Source organism: Helobdella robusta, assembly GCF_000326865.2.
Source record: "Helobdella robusta unplaced genomic scaffold HELROscaffold_27, whole genome shotgun sequence".
NCBI lineage: Eukaryota > Metazoa > Annelida > Clitellata > Rhynchobdellida > Glossiphoniidae > Helobdella > Helobdella robusta.
Genome location: NW_008704392.1, coordinates 1,530,398 through 1,537,028, shown reverse-complemented (window position 1 = coordinate 1,537,028; position 6,631 = coordinate 1,530,398).

The following is a 6,631-nucleotide window of genomic DNA, read 5'->3' as shown; positions in this document are numbered from 1 at the left end:
AATAACAACAACAACAACGTAAGCATCAACAAAAAACAATAGCACCTCTAACAACAGCGTAAATACCAACAACAACATTAAACAAAAAAAAACAACACCAACAATATCATTAAAAAAAAACGAAACTAAAACATCAACAACGACAACAATCAAAGAAGACTAACAACTACTCCATATACAAAACGTCTGCAACCAAAAAGCCCAACAATAACACAAACAACAATCGCTAATAGCATTATTAACAACATCAAACATTAATAATAACATCAAAAACATTATCAGATAGTAATGAAATTAACAAGAAAGGAACAACGTCACCAAAAAAACATCAACAACAACAACAACATCAACAACAACAACAACAACAACACCAAGTCTTAGAAACGTCTATGGGGAATGATATTGATGTACGTTAAGGACCCATCAATCAATTTACATTCAATCATCAAGCAACAAATTACTATAAGATACTATATCTATCTATCTATTTATCTATCTATTTGTCTATCTATCTATCTATCTGTTTGTTATTGACATTGTCATCCAACTATCTAATATCTAATATATATCTATTCAAATCAAATAAATTTCAAAATACTGTCTCCTATCTTTCTATCTATTTTTATCTATTTATCTATCTACCTATCTATCTATAGTAATATATGGTTATATAGAGTTATTTAGAGTTATATAATGTTATATAGAGTTGTATAGGGTTATATAGGATGGTATATGGTTATATAGAGTTATATATGGTTACATAGAGTTATATGTGTGGTTGTATAGAGTTATATATATGGTTATATGGAGTTATATAGAGTTATAACCATTGGATGCCCACGGTTCTCGTTCCAATGCTCACCTCTAACATGTGTGTATAACAAAAATGTAACATTTACATAGCTAATAAAACAAGCGAATACATATTATTGCGTATGCAACACGTATGTATTGTATGTGTGTGTACGCCAGTGTATCTGTATATGTAGACGTTTGTATTAATCAATAGTCATGTGTTTTTCAAATAGAGCAATCGAAATCATCAAAAAATGACAAGAACATTTTATTACAGTTATATGATACATACTTATTTACTTATATACATGCATATATGAAAACATAAGCTCACTCACATACAAACAAACATTCATACAAACACACATACATACAAACACACAAACATACAAACACACAAACACACATACATACAACCATATTGAGGTGTATGTATGTGGAAATGTCTGATCTCGCCTTAATTAGCTGGCTTACATTGGCTTACAAAGCGATTTGTTGATGTCGCATTAAATGTAAATTGCATCCTCTTATATAGAATAATATATTATTATTCATACAGACAGACACATACAAACATACATACAGACACATACAAACACACATACATGCACATACACAGACATACATATACAATATACATAAACATATTCTTACAACTATTCAATACATTGTATTTAAAAATGATATCAGTATTTTGTGTACACCTAAATGTGTACGTTTGTTTGTATGTACGTGTGTGTGCGTGTGTGACAGTGTATGTGTGGTGTGTGTGTGTGTGCGTGTGCGTGTGTGGTGTGTGATTTAAATAAATTAAAATGAATTAGAAAAATTAAAGAAGTTGATTTGAGTGGCTGAGTCGTTAAGTGGTTTCTCGTTAGTTTCAATTATACCTAGTTACTTTGTCTCTTTTTTTTTCATTTTTTTTGTTTTGTTTTTGTCACGTGGTTCAGTTTACGTCATGCCATTTTCATATCTTTGTTTCACTTATTTATTCATTCATTCATTTATTATTGACGGTGTTTTTATCTTTGCACAAATTTTTTTTTAAATTATTTGAATTTGAAAAGAAAGATTTACATAGTACGTATTCAAACTCATCATTCGACACAGTTTAACTAAGTTAATTTAATTTATTTGAATTAATGACTTTATTATTGTTATTATTATTTGTTAGTAATTACTATTACTATTATTATTATTATTATTATTACCATTATTATTAAATGTAGTTAATTAAAATATTTGAAATCAATTGATTAAAAGGTACACCGAACCACACAAATAAGTTCGTATAAAAATGAGATCGGATTTTATTCATAAATTCTCACCGACTTCATGAATATTAAACTAAAAACTCGGTAATTGAAATATAGTGAGAAAAAAAATAGCTGATAAATAAATTTAAATAAGTAATAAAAAGTTAAAAAGAGAGAGAGGAAAACAGGAAGAATAAAACGAAGAAGGAGAATATCAAATAATAAAAAATAGAGGGAAAGAGAGAGAGAGAGAGAGAGAGAGAAATAGAAAAAAAGAGAGAGAAATAGAAAAAAAAGAGAGAGAGAGAAAGACATAAAGACAAAAACAAAGAGAATGTAGGATTGAAAAGGGAGTGAATGAAAAAATAAAGAAAATAAATTGGAGAGGTAAAGAAAGGATAAGGAAAAGACAGAAAAAGAGAGAGAGAAAGAGAGAGAGAAAGAGAACGCAAGACAAAGAAAGAATGAAAGAAAGAAGAAAAAAACAAAAGATTTTTCCTTTTTTGCTGCTAGCACTGCTTCAATGCATGAACTCCCAGTGGACGATGCGGTCTGAAAAGTGACCACAGCGTCTTCAATTATTTACAACTCTCAAATTAACAAGCCAGTCACACCAATGCAACAAAAATGCTGAAAATTGGAATTAAAATTAGATAAGGCGTAAATGAGAGAGAGAGAGGGAAGAGAGAAAGAGGAAGAGAGAGAGAAAGAGAGAAAAGCAGAGGAAAGAGTGACGTAAAGAGTAGAAAAATTGCTAAAAAGAGAAAAAAAAGACTGAGAAGAAGAACGAGTAAGAAAGAAAGAAAAAGAAGAAAAACGAAGGAAAGAGAGAGTGAGGAGTGAAAAAAGGAGAAAGGGAAAGAGATGGGAGACTGAGAATAAGATAAATGTATATCTTTGTTTATAAATCTATTATTTACGTAAGTCTGTCGGTATGTTTATGTACGCATATATTTCTCTCATTAACTCGTTCTATTTTTTCCCTCTCTCACACACACTCTGCTTTTTTCTCTTTTTCTCTCTCTCTCTCTTTCTTTTGTTTCTTTTCATGTCTTTGTCTCTCTTTCATTATTCTCTCTCTCTCTCTTTCTCTCTCTCTTTCTCTCTTCTCTCTCTCTGTCACCCTCAATTTAAAAAATTTTTTAGAATATACTTTTTTCAACGCATTACCGATTGCCTAATGATTTTTCCTTGTTAATTATATTTGTATTGGTCCATCCATCCTTCGCTCCATTATTATTACTAATTATTATGACTACTGTTCTGGTAGCAACAGCAGCAGCAGCAGCAGCAGTAGTAGTAGTAGTTAGTAGCAGCAGCAGTAGTAGTAGTAGAAGTAGTAGTAGCAACAACAACAGCAGCAGTGGTAGAATTTTTTCTAAAATTATTTAAACAGTTTATCAAATCTTGTATTGAATAACAAATGATGTCAGTAAAGTAATATAAATTACGAATTATAAATTCAATTGACAGCTGGTTTTTTGGAGATTTTTAAAAATAAACTTGAAAATGATGAATGATAATATTCGTGATTTCTCTGTTATAATAGAGAGAACATTGAAATATATTGGCAACAATTTACGCCTCTTGCATTCCCCAAAGCAGCTGATTGAACCTTTTCTAACTTAAGACAAAATTGACGGGAGAAAAAATTTATTTTACACATCAAACTCTTTAGAAATTACATTTTTTATGTGTGTGTCTGTTTATCTGTCTACATATGTGTGTGCCGGTGTTTAGGTGTCTGTCTACATGTTTGTGTCTTTGTGTCTTTGTGTACGTTTCATGGCCAAGCAATTTTTAAGTTACAAATGTTTAAACGTATTTGTATGTACTCTACATACCGATATGAAGTAACACAATTTCAATAAAATGCCCATAAATATTGATATAGATGGATCAATCATAACAGTTAGTGTATTTGTATGTGTGTATGTTGGTGTTGTATGTATGTATGTATGTATGTATGTATGTATGTATGTATGTATGTATGTATGTATGTATGTATGTATGTATATATGTATGTATGCATGTTTGTATGTATGTATATATGTATGTATGCATGTTTGTATGTATGTATATATGTATGTATGCATGTTTGTATGTATGTATTTATGTTTGTATGCATGTTTGTATGTTTGTTGGTTAGAGTCCGGCGGTCGACCGACCGACATGAAGTTTGTATTCAATGAACAGATGTTGTGTGTGATGTTTGTCATCGTTGATATCACTTACGTCACATCACCAGGCATCTGTCTCAATACAGCACATTTGCATAACTTAATAGCTTTCCTTATTCTCTCTTTCTTCCTTTCTATCTCTTTTTTTCTCGCTCTGTCTATCTTTTTCTTTTTTCCCCTGTTTTTCTACACATCTTTTTAAATTTTTTTAATACTACTCATGGTTTGTTTCTTCATTTTTTGCTTTTTTCTCACTCAACCACTCTCTCTCTCTCTATCTGTCTGTCTGTCTGTCTGTCTATCTATCTATCTATCTATCTATCTATCTATCTATCTATCTATCTATCTATCTATCTATCTATCTATCTATCTATCTATCTATCTATCTATCTATCTATCTATCTATCTATCTATCTATCTATCTATCTATCTATCTATCTATCTATCTATCTATCTATCTATCTATCTATCTCTCTCCCTCTTTCCAATTATATTATTTATCCGAATTTTATTTTCTAACAGGCTCCAGTTAGATTCAATTTCGTGCGGGCAGCCATTTAATTTTTATCCAAGAAACGTTTCGTAAATTCGTAGAACAAGTTTTACTATTATTATGAGAATGTAGTAAGGTAATTTTAGGTAAGGTAATGGTAGTTTTACAATTTTTTGTGAAAAGTTTTGAGAAAAACGTTCGGCTTATTAAACGCTAACAATTAAATTTTAACTGAAAAACCGAAAAGTAAGAGAGAAAGAGAGAAAGAGGAAGAGAGAAAAAGAAAGAGAGAAAGAAAGAGAGAGAGAGAAAGAGAGAGAGAGATAAAAACGAGAAAACATAGTTTATTATTATTTAATTTTTTTTATTTCGAATTGTTTTTCACTAATATGAACAACAAAGTGGAGCCAAAACAAACGTCTAACCACATGTAATACATACAAACCAACGACAACAACAACATCAACAACAACATCAACAACAACAACAACAAAATACAGCATCACAAACATAATCACACACACACACACTGGCGTCATCATCGTAGAAAATATGAAAGAAAAAGACATAATATCGACCACCTGACAAAGAACCGTCACTGGCGACAACAGCAAAGACATAAAAATAAAAAACACAGAACCTTCGAGTGCATGTTAAACACATAAATTCATCACAGAGGTGTAACTATGGACAGGCTATCGAGGCTCTAAATGACCCACCAACCGAAAATGGGCAGGTACCATAGATATGAAAATCTTTATATACAGTTTCCAGTGTTTATTTTTATAAGTACTATTCTTTTATGTCTTTGGCACGTAATAAAAACAGATATATATTTATATATATATCTATAAATATATATCTAACAAAAATAGATATATATATATCTATATATATATCTATTTTTGTTTTGTACCATAATTGTAGGAAATTTTATATTTTTATGTTATTTACCATAGATATATAATAGTATATATATCTTTGACGTGTAATTTTTCATAGAGATCTCAAGTAGATATGCTAATAATTCTATCATTCTAGTCGGCTTAGCGTCGAGTGCGTATTTAACTTCTACGAAGAAGAAAGTGCTACATAATGACTTTTTCTAATTTTATTTTTGTAAAATTAAGCGCCATAGAATAACACTTATTTTTATACTTTATTAGTTTTTGAATAATAAAACAACGTTAAACAAAAATCATTTTATTTAAAATAAAAGTTTAAAATATTACCAAAGACTCTAAAAACGAAGAGGGCGATAAAATGGGATCATCGTATTTACATAAGGGGCGGATGGTTAAATATCTTAAAGGATACACACATGTTCATTGGCACTTCTAAATTTTCTTATTTAAATTAGCGCTACACAAATGGTCAGTAATAATAGGATTAGTATTAAATAAAAATACAATAAAAGCAGCTGCAACAGCAGTAGCAGCAATAGTGGTAGTAGCAGCGGTAGTAGTAGCGGTAAGGGCAGCAGTAGTAGTTATTTGAGCCACATTAACAAAAATGAAGCTTAACAACCCAACCAAAGCTGAACACCATTATCATCTTTGTTACACCTGCTAAATCCATCAGGTTTTATTGCATTTGCAACAACACCAACATGACAACAACAACATCGCCATCATCCTTACATCCTCGTCATCATCGTTGTCATCATCATCCTTATAGTCATCATCATCATCATCATCATCATCATCATCATCATCATCATCATCATTGTCGTCTTCATCATTGTCGTCATCATCATCATCATCATCCTTATAGTCATCATCATCATCGTCATCATCATCGTCTTCTTCCTCATCATCATCGTCATCATCATCGTCTTCTTCCTCCTCCTCATCATCATCATCGCCATCATCATCATCCTTATAGTCATCATCATCATCGTCATCATC